The sequence below is a fragment of the Orcinus orca genome, chromosome 2 (assembly GCF_937001465.1).
Source record: "Orcinus orca chromosome 2, mOrcOrc1.1, whole genome shotgun sequence".
In the NCBI taxonomy this organism is placed as follows: domain Eukaryota; kingdom Metazoa; phylum Chordata; class Mammalia; order Artiodactyla; family Delphinidae; genus Orcinus; species Orcinus orca.
Window position 1 is genome coordinate 197,618,702 of NC_064560.1, and position 24,933 is coordinate 197,643,634.

General features: G+C 36.0%; 1 long non-coding RNA gene and 13 other non-coding genes across 18 annotated transcripts; all 14 read left to right on the forward strand.

Annotated features, from left to right (window-relative positions):
* The first annotated feature begins 751 nt into the window (after positions 1-751).
* Positions 752-24,770, forward strand: LOC117199759 (uncharacterized). Of its 5 annotated transcripts, XR_007475437.1 has the most exons (13): positions 752-3,151; positions 3,876-3,990; positions 4,855-4,931; positions 6,229-6,312; positions 7,487-7,548; positions 8,490-8,560; positions 8,998-9,056; positions 9,785-9,867; positions 10,744-10,804; positions 11,942-12,034; positions 15,939-16,011; positions 16,649-16,720; positions 24,445-24,769. It is a non-coding gene; the product is annotated as an uncharacterized LOC117199759 (long non-coding RNA). The 5 variants fall into 5 exon arrangements; XR_007475435.1 differs by having other exon boundaries at positions 3,876-4,931; XR_007475436.1 differs by having other exon boundaries at positions 752-3,990; positions 24,445-24,768.
* LOC117200314 (small nucleolar RNA SNORD113/SNORD114 family) lies at positions 835-909 on the forward strand. The gene has a single exon (XR_004481795.1). It is a non-coding gene; the product is annotated as a small nucleolar RNA SNORD113/SNORD114 family (small nucleolar RNA).
* On the forward strand, positions 1,597-1,668 carry LOC117200337 (small nucleolar RNA SNORD113/SNORD114 family). The gene has a single exon (XR_004481825.1). It is a non-coding gene; the product is annotated as a small nucleolar RNA SNORD113/SNORD114 family (small nucleolar RNA).
* LOC117200311 (small nucleolar RNA SNORD113/SNORD114 family) lies at positions 2,583-2,657 on the forward strand. The gene has a single exon (XR_004481792.1). It is a non-coding gene; the product is annotated as a small nucleolar RNA SNORD113/SNORD114 family (small nucleolar RNA).
* Positions 3,310-3,382, forward strand: LOC117200359 (small nucleolar RNA SNORD113/SNORD114 family). Its single transcript, XR_004481869.1, has one exon. It is a non-coding gene; the product is annotated as a small nucleolar RNA SNORD113/SNORD114 family (small nucleolar RNA).
* On the forward strand, positions 4,303-4,376 carry LOC117200326 (small nucleolar RNA SNORD113/SNORD114 family). Its single transcript, XR_004481809.1, has one exon. It is a non-coding gene; the product is annotated as a small nucleolar RNA SNORD113/SNORD114 family (small nucleolar RNA).
* Positions 5,261-5,335, forward strand: LOC117200338 (small nucleolar RNA SNORD113/SNORD114 family). The gene has a single exon (XR_004481826.1). It is a non-coding gene; the product is annotated as a small nucleolar RNA SNORD113/SNORD114 family (small nucleolar RNA).
* LOC117200343 (small nucleolar RNA SNORD113/SNORD114 family) lies at positions 6,926-6,998 on the forward strand. Its single transcript, XR_004481834.1, has one exon. It is a non-coding gene; the product is annotated as a small nucleolar RNA SNORD113/SNORD114 family (small nucleolar RNA).
* On the forward strand, positions 7,896-7,970 carry LOC117200358 (small nucleolar RNA SNORD113/SNORD114 family). Its single transcript, XR_004481866.1, has one exon. It is a non-coding gene; the product is annotated as a small nucleolar RNA SNORD113/SNORD114 family (small nucleolar RNA).
* Positions 8,697-8,771, forward strand: LOC117200320 (small nucleolar RNA SNORD113/SNORD114 family). The gene has a single exon (XR_004481803.1). It is a non-coding gene; the product is annotated as a small nucleolar RNA SNORD113/SNORD114 family (small nucleolar RNA).
* Positions 9,207-9,281, forward strand: LOC117200317 (small nucleolar RNA SNORD113/SNORD114 family). Its single transcript, XR_004481799.1, has one exon. It is a non-coding gene; the product is annotated as a small nucleolar RNA SNORD113/SNORD114 family (small nucleolar RNA).
* Positions 10,194-10,269, forward strand: LOC117200342 (small nucleolar RNA SNORD113/SNORD114 family). The gene has a single exon (XR_004481831.1). It is a non-coding gene; the product is annotated as a small nucleolar RNA SNORD113/SNORD114 family (small nucleolar RNA).
* LOC117200174 (small nucleolar RNA SNORD113/SNORD114 family) lies at positions 11,137-11,211 on the forward strand. Its single transcript, XR_004481651.1, has one exon. It is a non-coding gene; the product is annotated as a small nucleolar RNA SNORD113/SNORD114 family (small nucleolar RNA).
* LOC117200362 (small nucleolar RNA SNORD113/SNORD114 family) lies at positions 12,393-12,467 on the forward strand. The gene has a single exon (XR_004481873.1). It is a non-coding gene; the product is annotated as a small nucleolar RNA SNORD113/SNORD114 family (small nucleolar RNA).
* Positions 24,771-24,933: the final 163 nt, after the last annotated feature.

Sequence of the window (24,933 nt, forward strand, 5' to 3'; positions counted from 1 at the left end):
ACTGATTCAATTAAGAAGGACATGGTTTTATGATATTTCTTTGGCTAATGGTTCTATAGAAAGTACAAGTAATAATTATCATTCCTATTCTGGCTCAGTGGCAAGTTTGATGTTTTTTTGAGGGAAATATCAATAAATATTACCCCCAATTAATGAATACCTAAATTACTGATGTAATTGAAGGTGAAATACAAGGATTAATGAAGATAATATCTCAGTTTTTCTTTTTTAATCTTCTCTGCTTTGTACTTCTTAGAGTGGGTGCACCAAGCCAACTTAAACGTCTTGCATGATCGTGAGCTCTAAGTGTAAGAAATAGTCAAAGTTCTTGTCTTGTTTTTGGTGATTTGTTTAGGACGTTAACTGTAATATTAAAAAATAGTTAAATATAATAAAAAAGGCCAAGCATGGCCCCCTAATAAATACAGAACTGACATGAAACATTATATTGATGAATCAATATTTGCAACCACGTAGGTGATTAGCGAAATGTAAATTCAAGGAGGCAAATGATTCTATAGAGAGATGTTAGAGATTCTTTTTTCTTTGAATTTTATTTAATTAATTAATTTTTTATACAGCAGGTTCTTATTAGTTGTCTATTTTATGCATATTAGTGTATGAATGTCAATCCCAATCTCCCAATTCATACCCCCACCCCCACCCCACCCCCGCGCTTTCCCCCCTTGGTGTCCATATGTTTGTAGAGATTCTCGAAGGTCTTATTTTCAAGTTTTTTTTTACTCATAGATATTTATTTTACAATTGTTGCTTTATCAATAATTTAATCGGTAAAGAAATGTAGAAGTGAATGAAGAAAAAGTGGGCTGAGCCTGGACCAATGATGACCACTGGTAGTGTATGAGTCATGGATGGTGAATACTATGTGTCCAGAACTCTGAGGTCCAACACAATAGGAGACCTAGTCTATTTCCTCTGTTGGAAATTGCCATACTCACAGATGTTAGTAATATACAAGGATTGTGTTCTTGGTTTTTGTGTTCAAGAACTTTGATTTTATTAGTATAAACAGATAAATGAAAGAGTCACTCAATATAAACAAATAAATATGAATAAGTGAAGCACTGTAAATTATGAAAGTTAATAAATCCCTAAGAGGCTGAATAGCTGAAATGTGGAGAGCAAAGTCAATGCAGATAAGGTCTCAATTTTTAAAAATCACCTTCTGTGCTTTGTACTTCTCAGCATGGATACATTGGAGCTGATTTAAGGATTCATCTAAGGTCACAAGATGTCTGGTTGTCTCTGTGTTTGGCACATAGAAACGAATGTGAGTTTTTATGGGTAAACACTCTATTTGAAAAGTATGAATATAAGCAAAGAATGCCAGACATGGTCCATTGATTAATAATGCAGCATTATATTGATTCATCCCTATATGAAACTTTGAGGGTGATTAATGAAAGAGATATATGAGTGTAGTAAACGATTCTATAGACAGAAGTTAAACGATTCAAGGCCTATGTTCTAGGTTTTTTGTGCTTCATAGGTATCCATTTTATTCCTATTAGAGAATTTGTTGAATTAATTACTAAACAAAGGTAGATGAGAGTGGGGAAGAAAAGGGGCCAAGCCTGGAGCAATGATGACCACTGGTGGCATACGCATCGTGGATGATGAATATGTGTCTGGAACTCTGAGGTCCAACATAAAAAAGAAATCTAGTTTATTGCCTCTGTTGGAAATGATCCTATAGACAGATTTAGGATTTATTTTATAAAGCTCATGCTCAGGGGTCTTTGTGTTTATGGATTTTGATTCTATTATAATAAATGAATCAATAAAGAATCAATGTACAGATGTAAATAAATAAGATGAAGAGGGTGAAGCGTCGTCCAATTATGAAGAAATTTAAGGCTAGAGATAATATTAATAAATATGGAAACACTAAGTCAGTTAAGAAATAAATGGTTCAAGGGTGTTTCCTCTAGCTAAGGATGTTATAGATAATATAAATAACGGCCAGTATTTACTCTGGGTTAGTAGAAAGTTCAATGTGGTTTGTTTTCTTAGGAAAAAGTTATATATTACCCAATTCATATATAACATAATCACTGAAAATTAAATGTAGATACAAAGATCAGTAGAGGAAACATCTCAATCATGTTATCATCTACTCTGCATTCTGTGCTTTAGAATGGACACGCTTTAGCTGATTTAAACATATGTCTTGGTCAACAGTCTCTGAATTTGCCTGTACATGGAAACCAATGTGAGTAATAGTCAGTGGTCTCATCTTACTGTGGGTAGTTTGTTTAGGGTATTCTTTGAAATATTAAAAAAAATATTCACTATAAGAAAAAATAATAACCATGGTCCAGTGATTAAATTGGAAATGTATGAATCATTCTGTTGATTAATCCATCTTTAGAATGATGAGGGTGATTAATGAAAGAAGTGTACTCAATTAGGCAGTGGTTCTAAAGAAAATTATAAAGATACTGAAGGCTCTTGTCCTTGAGCTTTTGTGACTCATAGATATTTATTTAATTACCATCAGTAAATTGATAAATTAATCACTAAACAGAAGTAGATGGGAGGAAGAAAAAGAGTCGCAAAACTGGACCAATGATGACATCTGGTGGCGTAGGAGTCATATACGATGAATACCATGTGTCTGGAAGTCTGAGGTCCAACACAAAACAAAATCTAGTCTGTTTCCTGTCTTGCAAATCATCCCTATAAACAAGGATATTGTTCTTCTAATTTTGGATCCATGAATTTCTATGTTATTAATATAAAAAGATCAATGATATAACCAATAAACAAAGTATAACTAAATAAAAACAAGAATGAAGCCTTATCAACCATGAGTATATGTGGTGAGGCAAGAAGTACTATTAATATAAATTGAAGAAACTGATGCATATTAATAAATGGATGGACCAAGGGTGTTAGCTCTTTTTCTAAGGATCATGTCATTATATTCATATTTATGCTTATGTATGTGTATAAATCATGGAAAATAATAAATACCTTTGTGGCTGAGTAAATGAAATGAGGAAAACAAGGACCAATTTAGAGAAAGTCTCAATTTTTTTCTATCATCTGCTCTGCTCTGTACTCCTCAGAACGGATGGACGCTAGTGGATTTAAGCATCTTTCATGGTCACGTGCTCTATAGACCAATGTGAGTAATGCAGTAAGCAAATTCATGTCTTTGAGAGCTTCTCTTTTTCCTCAAATATTCACTGTATTGTTAGAAGTGTGGAATAGAATTAATATTAGTAATAATGAGTTAATCAATGAACTTATGCAGATGAGAATGAAGAAATAGAGGCCCATGTATGGACCAATGATGATGACTGATATCATATGAGTTATGGATGATGAATACTACATGTCTGAAACTCAGGTTCAGTAAATAAAAGAAATATAATCTGTTGCCTCTATTTGGTATTACACCATAGACAAATATTAGGAAAATAAAAGAGCAATTTTCTTGTTTTGTGTTCATGAATTTTGATTTTACTTTAAAAAAATAGCCCAAAGAAATAAGTGTAAGTATAAATGAGTTAAGATGAAGAGGTTGAAGCATATTCACTCTTAATATATGTGGTAAGGCAATAAAAACTATTAATATTGATTGAAAATACTGAAGTTCATTTGGAAATGTAAATGGTGCAAATGTCATACCTCTTTGGCTAAGAATGATCTAGAAAATGAATAACAGTCAAAGTTCTTATTCTATGGTAGTACCAGGTTTGATATTGTTCTTTTTTCTAAGAGAAAAATAAGAAATATGACCTGAATTTATGATATTCCTAAATGACTGACTAGATGAAGGTGGAATGTGTGGATCAATAACGAGTATCTCAATGTTGTTATTATCTCTCCTGCTTTTTACGACTCAGAATGAGTACACTGGAACCTATTTATGTATTTGGCCATGATCAGGACCTCCATGGATGGCCTTGTGTGTAAGAGCATGAAGACCAATGTGAAGAACAGATTCCTCTCATGGTTTAGGTGGTTTGTATAGGATATTCAGTGTAATACTAAAAATTATTAAATATATTCAAAGATGGCCAAACATGGCTTAATGATTACCATGGAATTGACATGAAACTTTGTGTTGATTAATCGATATTTCCCACAATGAGGATGATTATTGAAATAAGTACATTCCATGAGGCAAAAGATTCTATAGGCAGAAGTTAGTATTTAAGATCTGGTCCTTGAGTTTTTTGACTCACAGATATTTATTTTATTATTATTAATGAATTAATAAAGTGATCAGTAAACAAATGTCGATGAGAATAAAGAAAAAGAGTCTAAGCTTGGACCATGATGATGACTGATGGCATATGAGTCGTATATGATGAATACTGTGTGTCTGAAACTCTGAGGTCCAGCAAAAGAAATCTAGTCCATTTCCTCCGTTGGAAGTGTTCCTATAGACAGATGTCAGGAATATATAGGGACCTTGTTTTATTCTTTGTGGTTCACGAGTTTTAAAAAATATTATTATAAAATGTTACTGGCCGAATAAACAAGTATATAAGTGACTAAAGATGAAGAGGGTTAAGTACTGTTCATTACTTAAATACATAGTAAAGAGAAATAATATTAATATAAGTTAGAATGGATAATTAACAGATCAAGTATATTATGCATTTTTGAGTAAGGATGATATAGACAGTGATATGTAATAGTCAGTTATTGATCTGAGTCTATTGCAAGCTTGATGTTTGTTTTATTAAGGAAAAAACAAATAAATATTACCATAAATTAATAAATACCTAAATGACTATGTATATGAATGGTGGAAAGTATGGATCAATGGAGAGAATATCAAACTTTTTATCACCTGCTCTGCTTGGTACTATTCAGAATTGATGCCCCAGCTGATTTCAGCTTCTGCTGTGATCAAGATTGTCCTATTGCCTCTGTATTAGAAAGAGACAAAGGTGAGTAATGGTCAAGTTTGTCATCTTAGATTGGGTCATTTGTTTAAAGGTATTCATTGAATTATTAAAAGTATTAAACATAATAAAAAAGTTAACTATGGCCCAATGATAAATATGATATGAAACATTATGTTGAGTCATCAGTATTGTGCACCATTGAGGTTGGTTAATAAAGAGAATCAGTCCATGTGTGAAACAGTTCTATAGACAGATGTTGGGAATATTCAAGGATCCTATTCTTGGATTTTGTGAATTATGTGTTTATTTTATTGTTATTAATAAATTAATGATTTACTTGATAAATGAAGGAGGAAAAAGACAGCCAAACCTGAACCAATGAAGACAACTGGTGGTGTATGTGTTGTGGATGATGAATAATATGTGTCTGGAACTTTGAGGTCCAACACGAAACATAATTCGTCAAATACCTGTGTTGGAAATGATCTTGTAGGCAGATATTAGAAATATACAGAGACCATGTTCTTACCCTGGATTCATTGATTAAATTTATTATTGTTAATGAATGGATGAATGATATTACTGTTGAAGAAGTATCAATAAATAGATAAAGGACCATTAAAGAAATAATAAATAAACAGATAAAAAGAGAGTGAAGCATTGTTCAACTGTGAGCATTTGTGGTGAGGCAAGAATTACTATTAATAAAAATTGAAAATATTGATGCCTCTTTAGAAATAAATGTATCAAGAGTGTCACCTCTTTGGCTAAGGATCATATAGATTCATAATTAGAGTCAATTTTATTTTCTAGGTCAGTATCAAATTTAAGTTTGTTCCTTTCGTTAAGAGGTAAAATCTAAATTTTTAAAAATTAATAACTACCTAAAGGACTGAACGAATATATTGTGAAAAGGAAAAATCAATTCAGACAAGGTCTCATTTTTATAAATTTATTTTATTTATTTATTTTTGGCTGCGTCGGGTCTTCGTTGCTGCACGCCGGCTTTCTCTAGTTGCGGCGAGTGGGGGCTACTCTTCGTTGTGGTGCGCAGGCTTCTCATTGCGGTGGCTTCTCTTGTTGTGGAGCACGGGCTCTAGGCGCACGGGCTTTAGTAGTTGTGGCACATGGGCTCAGTAGTTGCGGCTCGTGGGCTCTAGAGCACAGGCTCAGTAGTTGTGGCACACGGGCTTAGTTGCTCCGTGGCACATGGGATCTTCCCGGACTAGGGCTCAAACCCGTGTCCCCTGCATCGGCAGGAGGATTCTTAACCACTGCGCCACCAGGGAAGCCCAGTCTCATTTTTAAAACATCATCTACTCTGCTTTATATTCCTCAGAATGGACCAGTCGAGCTGATTGGAAAATTCTCTCGTGGTCACGTTCTCTGGTTGTCTCCACGTCTTTGGTGTGTAGAGACCAATGTGAGTAATAACGTTCATGTCTTCATTCGAAACGTTTTTTAAAAAAGTGTACTTATTGGCCATCCATGGCCAGTGATAAATATGGGATTATTACCAATAGTATTTATTAATCAATTTATGGTATTGTAAGAGTAATTAATGAAAGAGAGATATCAATGTGATAAATGATTCTATGGACAGAAGTAAAATAGTCAAGGTTCTTATTCTTAAATTTATCTTATTTATTTATTTATGGCTGTGTTGGGTCTTCGTTTCTGCGCGAGGGCTTTCTCTGGTTGTGGCAAGCGGGGGCCACTCTTCATCGCGGTGCACGGGCCTTTCGCTATCGCGGCCTCTGTTGTTGCGGAGCATAGGCTCCAGACGCGCAGGCTCAGTAATTGTGGCTCACAGGCCCAGTTTCTCCGCGGCCTGTGGGATCTTCCCAGACCAGGGCTAGAACCCGTGTCCCCTGCATTGGCAGGTAGATTCTCAACCACTGCGCCACCAGGGAAGCCCCAAGGTTCTTATTCTTTGTTTTTATGTGAATCATGGGGTTTTAAAAATTAATATCAGTGGATAAGAAATTAATTAATGAGCTAATGTACAGGAGGATGAGCAAAAAGAGACTGACATGTGGATCGATGATGACCGCTGGTGGAGTATGAGTCACGGATGATGACTACTTCATTCTGGAATCTGAGGTCCAATCAGAAAGAAATATAGTCTGTTGCCGCTGCTTGAAATCCTATAGACTGATTTCAGGAATCTAAAGGGACTCTTTTCTTAGACTATTTTTTGTGAATTTTGATTCTTTTATTATAAATGGATCAATTAAAGAATCAGTGTACAAATATAAAAAAGCGAGGATGCTGAGCATGAAGCACATGCACTCTTGAGATATGGGGTAAGGCGATGGAAGCTGTTAAAACGTGCTGAGAATACTGAACGCCATTACGAAAAATAAGTGGTTCGAGTGGTTCGAGTGCCTTACCTCTTTGGCTCATGCTGATAGAGACGTTCTTATTCTGAGTCCATAGCGAGTCTGATCTTATTCATTTTTTAAAGAGGAAATTTGTTAAGTATTATCCCAGATTAACATATTACTGAATGATTGACTAAATGTAAGGTGGAGTGCACAGAACCATGGAGATAATGTCTTGATCTTGTTATATCTGTTTTGCTTTGTACTTCTCAGAAAGAGGACCCTGAACTCAGGAGCTCATGGGAGCATCTCTGTGTAGGAGCATTAAGTCCAGTGTGAGTAATAATCAAAGTTCTTGTCCTGGTTTGGGTGATTTGTTCAGGGTATCCCTGTAATAATTAAAAATGTATTAAATATAAGAAAAAAGACCAACTATGGTCCAGCGATTAAATTGGAAGTGTCTGAAACATTATGTTGATTAATCTGTTTTTACAACAATGATGATTAATGGAAGAGGTATATTCAATTAGGCAATGATTCTAAAGATAAATGACAGGGATACTGAAGGCTCTTGTCCTTGCATTTTTGTAATTCACATATATTTACTTAATTTTTATTAGTAGGTTGATGAATTAATGTATAAACAACTGTAGAGGAGAATGAAGAAAAAGGGGCCCAACCCCAGATCAGTGATGATGTCTGATGACCTAGGAGTCTTATACGATGAATGCCACATGTCTGGAAGTCTGAGGTCCAGCACAAAACAAAATCTAATCTGTTTCCTCTCTCACAAATGATCCTGTGGATCGATGTTAAGAGTTTACAAGGATACTGTTCTTGTAATTTTGGATTCATGGATTTATATATTATTAATATAAATCGATCCATGATAGAGCCAATAAACAAATAAATAAAAATGAGGCTGATGCTTTGCCCACCTATGAATATACACGAGAGGCAAGAAATACTATTAATATAAACTGAGGAAACTGATGCATGTTAAGAAATAAATGGACCAACGGTGTTACCTCTTTTCCTAAAGATCATACAGACACTGACCTCGATAAGTAATACCTAGTTTTATAGGCCTGGGTCTGTCTCAGTAGAGGATGTCAATCTTGTTTCATAGGTATATATCTCATATGTACATATATTTGGAAAAATTAATAAATACTTTTGTAAATGAAAAAATGAAATGATGTAAACAAAGACTGACGTGGATCTTCTTTTGAAAGGTCTAGATTTTTAATCATCCGCCTCATCTTGTACTCCCCAGAAACGACACACTCAAGCTGATTCAAGCATTTTCTATGTTTTCCTCTGTGTGTTAAGAGCCTAGAGATGAATGTGAGTAAAGGTTAAGTTCTTGTGTTTAAGAAGTTTTTTTTAAGGGTATTCACTGCACTGTTAAAAGTGTGAAATATAATTCAAAACACCAGTCATAGAAAATGTCCACGAAAATGAAGAAACAGAGGCTCAGGCATGGACCAGTGATGACTGTTGGTGGAGTATGAGCCATGGACGATGACTACTTTGTGTCTGAAACTCTGAGGTCCAATCAAAAAGGAAGTATAATCTGTTGCCTCTCTTTGAAGTGATCTTATGGAAAGATGTTAGGATCGTTTTTCTAAGGATCATATTATATTTATATTTATGCTTATATATGTGTATAAATTATGGAAAATAATACTTTCATGTCTGAGTAAATAAAATGAAGAAAACCAGGACCAATTCAGAGAACGTCTCAAATTTTTTTTTTTTCTGCTCTGCTCTGTACTCCTCAGAATGGATGCATGCTGGTGGGTTTAAGCATCTTGCACGGTCCTGTGCTCTATAGACCAATGTGAGTAATACAGTAATTAAATTCATGTCTTTGAGAGTTTTTTTTCTCAAGTATTCACTATATTGTACAAGTGTGAAATATAATATCAGTCACTTAATGAATTAATCAGTGAACTATGCCGATGAGAATAAAGAAATAGAGGCCCATATATGGACCAGTGATGATGACTGATATCGTATGAGTCATGGATGATGAATACTATGTGTCTGAAACTCTGAGGTCCAGTAAAAAAGAAGTATAATTTGTCACCTCTATTTGGCATGCTATTACTGACAAGTATTAGGAAAATAAAAGAACAATCTTCTTGGTTTGTGTTTATGAGTCTTTGATTTTATTGATACTATAAAAATTAGCCCAAAGAAATAATCAATGCACAAGTGTAAATAAGTTAAGATGAAGAGGCTGAAGCATATTCACTCTTCATATATGTGGTGAGTCAATAAAAACCATTAACATTGATTGAAAATACTGAAGTTCATTAGGAAGTGTAAGTGGCTCAAATGTCTGACCTCTTTGGTTGAGAATGATGCAGACAGTAAATAACGATCAAAGTTCTTATTATTTGTCTGTGTCAAGCTTGATGCTGTTTTGTTTGTTAAGAATAAATGAATAAACATGACCCCAATGTACTGTTTTCCTAAGTAAGTGACCATGTGAAAGTTGAAATGTACGTATCAGTGGAGTGTCTGTCAATCTTCTTATCATCTTCTCTGCTTTGTATTCCTCAGAATGGATGCACCTGTATTGGTTAAGCATTGACCATGATCAGGAACTCTGCTGGTTGTCCTGTGTATAAGTACATGTGGTCCATGTAAGTAATTGTCAGATTCTTCTCTTGGTTTGGGTGTTCGTTTATTCGCTGTGATAATAAATAAATGTATTCAAAGAAGGCTAGTCATGGTCTATGGATAAATATAGAATTGACATGAGATGTTATGTTGCTTAATAGGTATTTGCCTCAATGAAGATGATTAATGAAAGAAGAATATTCAATGAGGCAAATGATTCTATAGATAGATATTAAGGATATTAAGGATCTAGTAGTCCTTGAGTATTTGTGATTCACAGATATTTATTTTATTATTATTGATGAATTGATCAGTAAATATAGATCAGAATGAAGAAAGAGTCCAATCGTGGACCGATGATGATGGCTAGTGACGTATGAGTTGTATACGATGAGTACTTGTGTGTCTGAAACTCTGAGGTCCAGCACAAAGAAATCCAGCCCATTCCTCCTGTTTAAAGTGATTCTATAGACAGATGTCAGGAATATACAAAGATATTGTTCTTGATGTTTGTGTCTGTGAATTTTACAAAACCTTATTCTAAAAGAATAAGTGGCAGAATAAATAAACAAATGTGTAAGTAAAAATGAAGAGGCTGAAGTATTGTTCATCTTTAAAGTGTATAGTAAAGAAAATAATACTAATATAAATTGAAATCAATATTAAATGGATCAAGTGTATTACATCTTTGACTAAGGATGGTATAGACAGTGATATGTACAGTTTCTGATCTGAGTGAGTTACAACTTTGATGCTGAATTTGTTAAGAGGAAAATAAATAAATATTACCATTAATCAGTAAATACCTAAATGACTATGTATCTGGATGGTGGAGACAATGAATCAATAGAGAGAATGTCTCCATCTTTTTATTTTCTTCTCTGCTTGGTACTATTCAGAATGGATCTTCCAAGCTGATTAAGATCGTCATGTTGCTCCCGTGTCAGGAAAGAGACAAAGGTGAGTAACGGTCAAAGGTCAAATTTCTTGTCTTGGTTTGGGTTATTTGTTTAAAGGTTTCACAGTATTATTTAAAAAAATAATAAATATAATTAAAATGAACTATGTCCAAATTTAATCATCATATGAAATATTATGTTATTTAATCAACATTGAAATCCACTGATCAAAGAGATAAAGTCTACATGGGATATGGCTCCATATATTATGCTTGGGATATGCAAATATCTTGCTCTTGGGTTTTGGAATCATGTATTCATTATATTATTATCAGTGAATTAGTTTGATTTATTTAATACAGATGCAGAAATTAATGAAGAAAAAGAGAAACATATACCGGTAATGACAACTGGTGGCATATGAGTTATAAACAATGAATACTACGTGTCTGGAACTCCGGGCTCCAACACAAAACATAATTAGTTGAATCTCTCTTTTGGAAATGATCCAGTAGACCAGCGGTCCCCAACATTTTTGGCACCAGGGACCGGTTTCGTGGAAGACAATTTTTCCACGGATGGCACGGAGGGAGATGGTTCATGCGGCAATGCGAGCGATGGAGAGCAGCGATGGGGAGCGGCAGACGAAGCTTCGCTCGCTCGCCCGCTGCTCACCTCCTGCTGTGCAGCCCGGTTCCTAACAGGCCTTGGACCAGCACCGGTCCGCAGTCTGGGGGTCGGAGACCCCTGCAGCAGACAGATGTCAGAAATATACAAATATTGTGTTCTTATTTTGAGTTCATAGATTTAGATTTATTATTACTAGTGGCTTGACGGTAGAATAAAATAGAAGTAAATAGATAAAGAAGAATGTTAAGCATTGTCCAACTATGAACATATGTGGTGAGGCAAGAAATATTACTCATAAAAATTAAAGAAGACACTGCTGCCTCCTAAGAAATGAATGAATCAAGGATGTTACCTTTGTGGCTAAGAATCACGTAGGCTGATGAATAAGAGTCAGTTTTATTTACTGGATCAGTTTCAAGTTTGAGAGAGTTTCCTTTGTTAAGAGAAAAGAAAATCCATATCATGAAAAATATATAAATACCTAAATGACTGAGTAACTGGACGGTGGAAAGCAGGGATCAATGGAAATAAGGTCTCAATTATCTTTATCATCTGCTCTGCTCTGTAGGCCTCAGAATGGACACACCTGAGCTGATTTAAGCATCTTCCATGGGTACCAGGTCTATGGTTGCACCCGTGTGTTAGGAGCATACAGACCAATGTGAGTAACAGTCAAAATTCTTGTCTTATTTTAGTGTTTTTTAAAAAAGCATATTCACTGTATCATTATGAAGTATTAATGTGAAGTATAATTGCATAAGGCTAACTATAGCCCAGTGACAAATATGGAATTGATTATATAAATATGGGGGTGATTATATTGATTAATGCATATAGGAAAATCGGAATAATAAATGAGAGAGATATATTGATGTGAGAATTATCCTGTATACAGTTTAGGGCTATCAAGGCTCTTCTTGGGTTTCTGTGAATAATAGGGTTTAAAAATTATTATTAGTGAATTAATGAATTAATCAATGGACAATGTACAAACCATTGAAGAAAAGGAGGGACAATACTGGATCGATGATGACTATTGGTGTAGTCATGTATGTTGTGTATGATGAATCTGTGTCTGGAACTCTGAGGTCCAATGCAAATGGAAACTAGTCCATTGCCCTGTGTGAAGTGATCCTATAGACAGATGCCATGAATATACAAGAATCTCATTTTTGGTTTACGTTCATGCATTCTCTATTTTTATAGTCAGATCAATGAAATAATCGATAAATACATACATAAATAAAGGTGAAGGTCATTAAGTATTGTCCAATTATAAAAATATGTAGCAAGACAAGAAATACTATTAACATATTTTGAAAATACTTCTATTTATTAGGAAACAAATCATACAAGGTGTTACCTCTGGCTAAGGATTTTATAGGCAGTGTGAAGTAGTTAATATGCAATGTCCATATTCTGTGTCAGTGGCAAGATCGTTATTGTTTGTTTACTTAGGAGACATTAAGTAAACATTTTCCCAAGTTGCTAATTTCCTAAATAACTCACTAAATGAAAGGTGAAATACAAGGACCAATGTTGATTAGGTCTCAGCCTTTTAAAATCATCTCGTCTGCTCTGTACTACTCAGAATGGACCCCCTCAAGCTGGCTTAATGATTCTTCTATGATCGCAAGTTCTATGGTTTAGAGCATGGTGACCAATGTGAGTAATAGTCAAAGTTATTGCCTCGGTTTGGGTTGTTTGTTTAAGGGTATTCATTGTATTATTTAAAAATGTGAAATATAATCAGTGAATGCCAACCATGGCCCCCAAATGCAATTAATATGAAGCATTATGTTTATTCATCCAAGTCAAAACATTGAGGTCAATTAATGGAAGAGATGGTTTGAGGAGGGAAATAATTCTACAGACAGATGTTAGGGATTAGTCCATGCTAACCTTGGACTAACAATAAGTAAAGTTAGATGTGAAAATGAAGCAAATATGATGACTAATCTGTACATTCAACACAAGGCCGATTAACAAAAGAGATCTGGACTTTTCACTCTGTAAAAACTGATTCTACATACAGATGTTAGGGATATTAAAACTACTTTAAAAATTTATGAGTATATGTTTCTTATTATGAATTAACGATTTATCTCTAAACAAAATTATAATTGAATGAAAAACAGAGGATGGAGTCTGAAGTAATATTGGGGACTGGTGGCATGTGAGTCAAGGATGAGCAATGCTTACCTAGAACGCCGAAGTCCAAAGCAAAAAGAAATCTAGTCCGTTCTTCTGATATAAATGAGCCTATAAAGACTTGTTAAGGATATCCAAGGATCTTATTTTTGGGCTTTTGAGTTTCATAGATATTGATTGCTTGTTAAAAGTTAATCAATACAATAATAACTAAGCAAATGTATGAATAAATGAAGGAAAAATAGGGCCAAATCTGGAATAACCATAGAGTATGTGATAAACATCATGACCAATCTATTTCTAAGGAACCGAAGTCTATTATAAACATGTAGCGGCTTTTATATCATGAGACCCAGAGAAAGATGTTTGTAATTGTTGATGTTTATGTTCTGGGTTATCTTTGGGTTGCAGGCATTTTTTTTTTTTAATTAAGAAACGGGAAAAAAAAAAGTTTATATAATTGAACCCCCTTACTACATTAAAGAAGGCTTAACATGAACCAGTGACAAAAATGTGTCACATGACAAGTTATGATCAAGCCCTTGGCTTCAGTGTTCCATTGGTAATCATTCCACAGTGTATACGTAAATCAAATCTTCATGTTGTACATTTTAAATATATGCAAACTATGTTTGTCAATTACTCCTAAATAAAGTTGGGAATAAAAAGTATATAGTCCCTTGATGCTTAATGACAATGAGGGGCTGGATGCAGTTACTATTAATGAGTGTTATTGAATTGAGTTTGTATACAAGGATACTGATCTTAGTATTATAAATTAATAACTAAGTTAATACCTTAATAAGATCAAAGGGGACAAAGCACCTGGCCAGTGATGAAACATGATTCATCAGTTTTACTCCTGTTATGTTCCTCTTGAGAAAAACGAATCTTAGCTCTGGCCAGTTTGAATAAGGGGGATTAGACAGATACACACAATAGGCATTTGTCTCTTGGTTTCTGGGAAGTTAAACATTTTGCATTTTCTTTACGACACGAATAGTTTGTCAGATTCTTTCACGCATTAAAGAATGGATGAATGAAAATTAAAGCTATTAATAAATAGCTACCGACAAATAAATTCAAAGAAGACCAAATATGGATATATGCTGAAGATATGCAATGTGGCAAGTTTTATGAAGTCATCGAATTCAGTACAAGTTTTTAAAAGTTTGAGGGTTTTACATTCACTTTCACAGCTACTTATTCCATACTAGGTTTGCACCACAGTTTATAAACATTCCTCTGTGGAAAAGACCTAAGCTGTGAATTGAGTGAAGCAACCCACAGGAAAATGTCAGATATTTACGGTGTTTGGATGTGGAGTGGTTGGCGGGCCCATGGTCGTTCTTTCTGACATCTTTAAAGAATGCAGAAGTTAAATGAAAACGAGTCAAGCACGGATCCATGATGTGAATGGAATGCAGTCTGAATGTGTCTTGTGATTAATTCGTTTCTGCATCACTGAAGTTCATTTCAAAAGGAGATTTGAGATATCTGTGGGAATAAGTGTATAGCTAGATTTCAGTAATTTTCAAGCAACTAATTCTGGGGTTTAAATGGATCATGGGGACTTATTACATTATTCTAAGGGAATAAAGTAAAGAATCAAAAGACGGATAGATAGGTGATAGGTAGATAGATAAAGAGAGTAAAGCTGGGTTAATTAAGAAAAAACGTTGTGAGAGAAATTTTTGTTCACATAATTCTGAAGCACAGCAGTGCATTAAGAAACCAGTAGATCAAGGGTTTTACCTCTCTGGGATAGGTTAATAATAGAGCAGTGTTCTTGAGTGAGAATCAGAATCACCCGAAGGGCTTGTTAAACTACAGATTGCTGGTCCCACTCTCAGCATTTCTGATTCAGTAAAATTAGTGTCGGGTCCGCTAATCTGCATTCCTAACACGTTCCCAAGTTCTGCTAATGCTGCCTATCAGGAAACAACGTTTTGAGAATCACCGATAAAGTCAAATATATGTCATAATAGTTAGTGCTGTTGCTGTGTGTCAGTGATGAGTTCCAGGTTGCTCATTTTTAAAGAAATAACAAATACATTAATTAATAAACATCTAAAAGTCTAAGTAAAGGAAAGGAGAAAAGCACGGTCCAATGGAGAAAATGTCTCATTCTTTTAACATCATCTTTGTACTCTACAAAATGGGTGCCCCTGAACTGATTTAAGCATGCTGAAAAGACCAAGATCTGTAGGCTGCCAGTATGTTTAGGAATGTATATTTAAAATGAGTACGTGGCTACATACATGAACAAAATCAAACAAGGTTAGGCCTATACTAAGGATGAGGAACCAAAGTTTATGATTAATTTGATTATGATTAATTTGATCACTTAGGATGATTTTAAAAACAGGTTGAGTCCATGTCATTCATTTTATAGCTCTTTAAATTTGTTTTAGGTTTTCCCTACACATTCCTTAATTGATAACGATGTAAGCTATTTTCATTATGAGGACGGAGCACATAGGATACGTAAGTACTAGTCAGTATTGTAGTGCTGATGGTGGGTTCATGCTATATATAGAAACAATATACAAATTATATGAAGAAAAGGCCAACCATGGACCGATTCTGAAATATATTTTATGATGAAAACATCTACGAACTACTGAGGTCCATTACAAAAAGATATTAAGTGTTTACATTTGTGGGAATGAGCCCATGGAGAGATTTCAGTAATATTCAAGGATCATATTCTCAGTCTTTGGTGCTTCATGGATTTTGATTTTATTAAGTGAATAAATGAAAGAATAAACAGATATGTCAGTGTATAAAGATGAAAAGGGTGAAGCATATCAAATTATGAAAATATGTGGTGAGGTATGAATTACTATTAATATAACTTAGAACCATGAGAGTTCATTAAGTGATAAATGGATCAAGCAGGTTACACTTTGGGGTAAGGATGATATAGACAGTTATATGTATTAGTCTGTCTTCTTGCTTTGAGTCAGTCATGAGTTTGAGTAGTTTGTTTACTTTAGATAAAAAGAAGTTTATCACACTATAAAATAATAAATACTTAAATATTAAGAAAATGAAATGAGAAAAACATGTATTAATGGGAAGAATGTCTCAATATTTTATTATCTGCATTGCTTATACTCAGAATGAATGAACTGAACTGATGTAAGCCTTTTGCCCTGGCTGTGAATTCTGTATTAGGAGCAAAGAGACCAATGTGAGTAATAGTCAAAGCCCTTATCTTGGTGTGGGGGGCTTGTTTAAGAATATTCACTGTTTTGTTAAAAACATGTATTAAGTATAATCTAAGAAGTTAGCCATGGCCCACTATGGGTTTCATATGTCACATACGTCCCTTAATGAACAGGTGCAAACTAAGATTGATTAATGAAAGATATAGTTGCTGAGGGAAATTATTCTATGTACAGGTGTTAGGGATACTTGAAACTCTTGTTCTTGAGTTTTTGTGCTTCACGTAAATTTATTTTATTATTATTAGGCAATTAAAAATTAAAAATCAACGAGTGTGCAAATGAACGAGGAGAAAGAGGGCAAATCCTGGACTGAGATGGGACCGCTGGTGGGGTATGAATCACGGGTGATGGTTGATATGTTTCTGGCTCTGAGGTACTGTACAGAAAGAGATCTAGGCTATGGTCTCTGTTGGAAGTGATCCTCAAGACAGACTAGGAATGCACTGAAGTCTGTTCTTAGACTTTTGTGGTTCATGAAGTTTGATGGTATTATTGCTACAAAAAATCAATAACAAAATCTATACAATTATGTAAATAAAGATGAAAAGGGTGAAGTACTGTCCAGTTATATGAGACAAGAAGTACTATTGATTTAATTTGTAAATATGAGTATCCATTAAGATATAATTGGATCAACACTATATAAAAGTTAGTTATTAAATTCTGGAAAGTATTTTATTTAATTTTATATATTTATTTATTTACATCTTTATTGGAGTATAATTGCTTTACAATGGTGTGTTAGTTTCTGCTTTATAACAAAGTGAATCAGTTATACATATATCCCCATAACTCTTCCCTCTTGCATCTCCCTCCCTTCCACCCTCTAGGTGGTCACAAAGCACGGAGCTGATCTCCCTGTGCTATGCGGTGCTTCCCACTAGCTATCTGTTTTACATTTGGTAGTGTATATATGTCCATGCCACTCTCTCATTTTGTGCCAGCTTACCATTTCCCCCCAACCCCGTATCCTCAAGTCCATTCTCTAGAAGGTCTGCGCCTTTATTCCCGTCTTGCCCCTAGGTTCTTCATGACCATTTTGTTGTTTGTTTTTTAGATTCCATATATATGTATTAGCATATGGTATTTGTTTTTCTCTTTCTGACTTACTTCACTCTGTATGACAGACTCTAGGTCCATCCACCTAACTACAAGTAACTCAATTTCGTTTCTTTTTATGGCTGAGTAATATTCCATTGTATATATGTGCTGCATCTTCTTTATCCATTCATCTGTTGATGGACACCTAGGATGCTTCCATCTCCTGGCTATTGTAAATAGAGCTGCAATGAACATTTTGGTACATGACTCTTTTTGAATTATGGTTTTCTCAGGGTATATGCCCAGTAGTGGTATTGCTGGGTCATATGGTAGTTCTATTTGTAGTTTTTTAAGGAACCTCCATACTGTGCTCCATAGTGGCTGTACCAATTCACATTCCCACCAGCAGTGCAAGAGGGTTCCCTTTTCTCCACACGCTCTCCAGCATTTATTGTTTGTAGATTTTTTGATGATGGCCGTTCTGACTGGTGTGAGATGATATCTCATTGAAGTTTTGATTTGCATTTCTCTAATGATTAATGATGTTAAGCATTCTTTCATATGTTTGTTGGCAATCTGTATATCTTCTTTGGAGAAATGTCTATTTAGGTCTTCTGCCCAGTTTTGGATTGGGTTGTTTGTTTTTTTGATATTGAGCTGCATGAGCTGCTTGTAAATTTTGGAGATTAATCCTTTGTCAGTTGCTTCATTTGCAAATATTTTATCACATTCTGAGGGTTGTTTTTTGTTCTTGTTTATGGTTTCCTTTGCTGTGCAAAAGCTTTTAAGTTTCATTAGGTCCCATTTGTTTATTTTTGTTTTTATTTCCATTTCTCTAGGAGTTGGGTCAAAAAGGATCTTGCTGTGATTTATGTCATAGAGTGTTCTGCCTATGTTTCCCTCTAAGAGTTTGATAGTTTCTGGCCTTACATTTAGGTCTTTAATCCATTTTGAGTTTATTTTTGTGTATGGTGTTAGGGAGTGTCCTAATTTCATTCTTTTACATGTAGTTGTCCAGTTTTCCCAGCACCACTTATTGAAGAGGCTTTCTTTTCTCCACTGTATATTCTTGCCTCCTTTATCAAAGATAAGGTGACCATGTGTGCGTGGGTTTATCTCTGGGCTTTCTATCCTATTCCATTGATCTATATTTCTGTTTTTGTGGAAGTACCATACTGTCTTGATTACTGTAGCTTTGTAGTATAGTCTGAAGACAGGAAGCCTGAGTACTCCAGCTCCGTTTTTCTTTCTAAAGATTGCTTTGGCTATTTGGGGTCTTTTGTGTTTCCATACAAATTGTGAATTTTTTTGTTCTAGTTCTGTGAAAAATGCCAGTGGTAGTTTGATAGGGATTGCATTGAACCTGTAGATTGCTTTGGGTAGAGTCATTTTCACAATGTTGATTCTTCCAATCCAAGAACATGGTATTTCTCTCCATCTGTTTGTATCATCTTTAATTTCTTTCATCAGTGTCTTATAATTTTCTGCATACAGGTCTTTTATCTCCTTAGGTAGGTTTATTCCTAGGTATTTTATTCTTTTTGTTGCAATGGTAAATGGGAGTATTTTCTTAATTTCACTTTCAAATTTTCCATCATTAGTGTATAGGAATGCAAGAGATTTCTGTGCATTAATTTTGTATCCTGCTACTTTACCAAATTCATTGATTAGCTCTAGTAGTTTTCTGGTAGCATCTTTAGGATTCTCTATGTATAGTATCATGTCATCTGCAAACAGTGACAGCTTTACTTCTTTTCCGATTTGGATTCCTTTTATTTCTTTTTCTTCTCTGATTGCTGTGGCTAAAACTTCCAAAACTATGTTGAATAACCATGGTGAGAGTGGGCAACCTTGTCTTGTTCCTCATCATAGTGCAAATGCTTTCAGTTTTTCACCATTGAGGACGATGTTGGCTGTGGGTTTGTCATATATGGCGTTTATTATGTTGAGGTAAGTTCCCTCTGTGCCTAATTTCTGGAGGGTTTTTATTATAAACGTGTGTTGAATTTTGTCGAAAGCTTTCTCTGCATCAATTGAGATGATCATATGGATTTTATTCTTCAGTTTGTTAATATGGTGTATCACATTGATTGATTTGCGTATATTGAAAAATCCTTGCATTCCTGGGATAAACCCCACTTGATAATGGTGTATGATCCTTTTAATGTGCTGTTGGATTTGTTTGCTAGTATTTTGTTGAGGATTTTTCCATCTATGTTCATCAGTGATATTGGCCTGTAGTTTTCTTTCTTTGTGACATCTTTGTCTGGTTTTGGTATCAGGGTGATGGTGGCCTCATAGAATGGGTTTGGGAGTGTTCCTCCCTCTGCTGTATTTTGTAAGAGTTTGAGAAGGATAGGTGTCAGCTCTTCTCTAAATGTTTGAAAGAATTAGCCTGTGAAGCCATCTGGTTCTGGGCTTTTGTTTGTTGGAAGATTTTTAATCACAGTTTCAATTTCAGTGCTTGTGATTGGTCTGTTCATATTTTCTATTTTTTCCTGATTCAGTCTTGGCAGATTGTGCATTTCTAAGAATTTGTCCATTTCTTCCACGTTGTCCATTTTATTGGCATAGAGTTGCTTGTAGTAATCTCTCATGATCTTATATTTCTGCAGTGTCAGTTGTTACTTCTCCTTTTTCATTTCTAATTCTATTGATTTGAGTCTTCTCCCTTTTTTTCTTGATGAGTCTGGCTAATGGTTTATCAATTTTGTTTATCTTCTCAAAGAACCAGCTCTTAGTTTTATTGATCTTTGCTATCATTTCCTTCATTTATTTTTCATTTATTTCTGATCTGGTTTTTATGATTTCTTTCCTTCTGCTAAGTTTGGGGTTTCTTTTGTTTTTCTTTCTCTAATTGTTTTAGGTATAAGGTTAGGTTGTTTATTTGAGATGTTTCTTGTTTCTTAACATAGGATTTTATTGCTATAAACTTCCTTCTTAGAACTGCTTTTGCTGCATCCAATAGGTTTTGGGTCGTCCTGTTTTCATTGTCATTTTCTTCTAGGTATTTTTTGATTTCCTCTTTGATTTCTTCAGTGATCTCTTGGTTATTAAGTAGTGTATTGTTTAACCTCCATATGTTTGTACTTTTTAGAGATTTTTTTCCCCTGTAATTGATATCTAGTCTCATAGTGTTGTGGTCGGAAATGGTACTTGATACAATTTCAATTTTCTTAAATTTACTGAGGCTTGATTTGTGACCCAACATATGATCTATCCTGGAGAATGTTCTGTGAGCACTTGAGAAGAAAGTGTATTCTGTTGTTTCTGGATGGAATGTCCTAGAAATATCAGTTAAGTCCATCTTGTTTAATGTATCATTTAATGCTTGTGTTTCCTTATTTATTTTCATTTTGGATGATCTGTCCATTGGTGAAAGTGGGGTGTTAAAGTCCCCTGCTACGATTGTGTTACTGTCGATTTCCCCTTTAATGGGTGTTAGTATGTGCCTTATGTATTGAGGTGCTCCTATATTGGGTGCATAAATATTTACAATTGTTATATCTTCTTTTTGGATCAATTCCTTGATCATTATGTAGTGTCCTTCTTTGTCTCTTGTAATAGTCTTTATTTTAAAGTCTATTTTGTCTGATATGAGAATTGCTACTCCAGCTTTCTTTTGATTTCCATTTGCATGGAATATCTTTTTCCATCCCTTCACTTTCAGTCTGTATGTGTCCCTAGGTCTGAAGTGGGTCTCTTGTAGACAGCCTATATATGGGTCTTGTTTTTGTATGGATTCAGCCAGTCTATGTCTTTTCGTTGGAGCATTTAATCCATTTACATTTAAGGTAATTATCGATATGTATATTCCTATTACCATTTTCTTAATTGTTTTGGGTTTGTTATTGTAGGTCTTTTCCTTCTCTTGTGTTTCCTGCCTAGAGAAGTTCCTTTAGCATTTGTTGTAGAGCTGGTTTGGTGGTGCTGAATTCTCTTAGCTTTTGCTTGACTGTAAAGGTTTTAATTTCTCCGTCAAATCTGAATGAGATTCCTGCTGGGTAGGGTAATCTTGGTTGTAGGTTTTTCCCCTTCATCACTTTAAATATGTCCTGCCACTCCCTTCTGGCTTGCAGAGTTTCTGCTGAAAGATCAGCTTTTAACCTTATGGGGATTCCCTTGTGTGTTATTTGTTGTTTTTCCCTTGCTGCTTTTAATATTTTTTCTTTGCATTTAATTTTTGATAGTTTGATTAATATGTGTCTTGGCGTGTTTCTCCTTGGATTTATCCTGTATGAGACTCTCTGTGCTTCCTGGACTTGATTAACTATTTCCTTTCCCATATTAGGGAAGTTTTCAACTATAATCTCTTCAAATATTTTCTCAGTCCCTTTCTTTTTCTCTTCTTCTTCCGGGACCCCTATAATTCAAATGTTGGTGCGTTTAATGTTGTCCCAGAGGTCTCTGAGACTTTCCTCAATTCTTTTCATTATTTTTTCTTTTTTCTGCACTGCGGTAGTTATTTTCACTATTTTATCTTCCAGGTCACTTATCTGTTCTCCTGCCTCAGTTATTCTGCTATTGATCCCTTCTAGAGTATTTTTAATTTCATTTATTGTGTTGTTCATCACTGTTTCTCTGCTCTTTCGTTCTTCTAGGTCCTTGTTAAACGTTTCTTGTATTTTCTCCATTCTATTTCCAAGATTTAGATCATCTTTACTATCATTATTCTGCATTCTTTTTCAGGTAGACTGCCTATTTCCTCTTCATTTGTTAGGTCTGGTGCATTTTTACCTTGATCCTTCATCTGCTGTGCATTTCTCTGTATTCTCATTTTGCTTAACTTACTGTGTTTGGGGTCTTCTTTTCACAGGCTGCAGGTTCGTAGTTCCTGTTGTTTTTGGTGTCTGTCCCCAGTGGCTAAGGTTGGTTCAGTGGGTTGTGTAGGTTTCCTGGTGGAGGGGACTAGTGCCTGTGTTCTGGTGGATGAGGCCAGATCTTGTCTTTCTGGTGGGCAGGTCCACATCTGGTGGTGTGTTTTGGGGTGTCTGTGGCCTTATTATGATTTTAGGCAGCCTCTCTGCTAATGAGTGGGGTTGTGTTCCTGTCTTGCTAGTTGTTTGGCATAGGGTAACCAGCACTGTAGCTTGCTGGTCTTTTGAGTGGAGCTGGGTCTTGGCATTGAGATGGAGATCTCTGGGAGATTTTTGCCGTTTGATATTACATGGAGCTGGAAGGTCCTTTGTGGACCAATGTCCTGAACTTGCCTCTCCCACCTCAGAGGCACAGCCCTGATGCCTGGCTGGAGCACCAAGAGCCTGTCATCCACATGACTCAGAATAAAAGGGAGAAAAAAAAAAGAAAGAAAGAAGAAGGTAAAAGAAAATAAAAGTTATTAAAAAGTAATTATTAAAAAGTTTTTTAAAGTAATAAAAAAAAGAAAGAAAGAAAGAAGAGAGCAACCAAACCAAATCCACCAATTATAACAAGTGCTAAAAACTATACTAAAAAAAAAAAAAAAAGAAATGGACAGACAAAACCCTAGGACAAATGGTAAAAGCAAAGCTATACGGACAAAATCTCACACAGAAGCATACACATAGACACTCACGTAAAGAGAAAAAGGGGAAAAAAGAAATATATATATATCGTTGCTCTCAAAGTCCACCTCCTCAGTTTGGGATGATTCGTTGTCTATTCAGGTATTCCACAGATGCAGGTACATCAAATTGACTGTGGAGCTTTAATCCCCTGCTCCTGAGGCTGCTGGGAGAGATTGCTCTTTCTCTTCTTTGTTCGCACAGCTCCTGGGGTTCAGCTTTGGATTTGGCCCCGCCTCTGTGTGTAGGTCACCTGAGGGAGTCTGTTCTTCGCTCAGACAGGACAGAGTTAAAGGAGCCGCTGATTCGGGGGCTCTGGCTCACTCAGGCCGGACGGAGGGAGGGGTCTGGAGTGCGGGGCGAGCCTGCGGCGGCAGAGGCCGCTGTAATGTTGCGCCAGCCTGAGGCACGCCATGCATTCTCCCGGGGAAGTTGTCCCTGGATCCCGGGACCCTGGCAGTGGCGGGCTGCACAGGCTCCCGGGAAGGGGTGTGTGGACAGTGACCTGTGATCGCACATAGGCCCCTTGGTGGCGGCAGCAGCAGCCTTAGCATCTCCTGCCCGTCTCTGGGGTCTGCGCTGTTAGCCACGGCTCACACCCGTCTCTGGAGCTCCTTTAAGCAGCGCTCTTAATCCCCTCTCCTCGTGCACCAGGAAACAAAGAGGGAAGAAAAAGTCTCTTGCCTCTTCGGCAGGTCCAGACTTTTCCCCGGACTCCCTCCTGGCCAGCTGTGGCGCACTAACGTCACAGGCTGTGTTCACGCCGCCAACCTCAGTCCTCTCCCTGCGCTCCGACCGAAGCCCAAGCCTCAGCTCCCAGCCCCGCCCGCCCTGGCGGGTGAGCAGACAAGCCTCTTGGGCTGGTGAGTGCTGGTCGGCACGGATCCTCTGTGCGGGAATCTCTCCACTTTGCACTCCGCACGCCTGTGGCTGCGCTCTCCTCCGCGGCTTCAAAGCTCCCCCTCCGCCACCCGCTGTCTCCGCCCGAGAAGGGGCTTCTAGTGTGTGGAAACCTTTCCTCCTTCACGGCTCCCTCCCCGAGGTGCAGGTCCTGTCTCTATTCTTTTGTCTCTGTTTTTTCTTTTCTCTTTTGCCCTACCCAGGTACGTGGGGAGTTTCATGCCTTTTTGGAGGTCTGAGGTCTTCTGCCAGCATTCAGTAGGTGTTCTGTAGAAGTTGTTCCACGTGTAGATGTATTTCTGATGTATTTGTGGGGAGGAAGGTGATCTCCACATCTTACTCTTCCACCATCTTGAAGCTCTTCTCTCTGGCAAGTATTTTAGTAGCAATTGACCTATGTTGAATGTTCATGAATAATTTTTTCACTTATACCAAACACTGAGCCTTCATTTTACTTGGCCTTGTCATATTTTTGTTTTATGTACTAAATTTACTTGAGTTGTATTAAAAAAATAAAAGAAATAATTGGATAAAGGGTATTACATCTTTGGCTAACTATCACATAGCAAGGGATAATATATAGTCAGTGTTACTGTCCTGGATCAGTAGTCAGTTCAATGTTGTTCTCTTCTTTTAGGAGATGAGACGAAGAATTATTAACATCAATTAGTAAATATTTAAATGCCTAATAA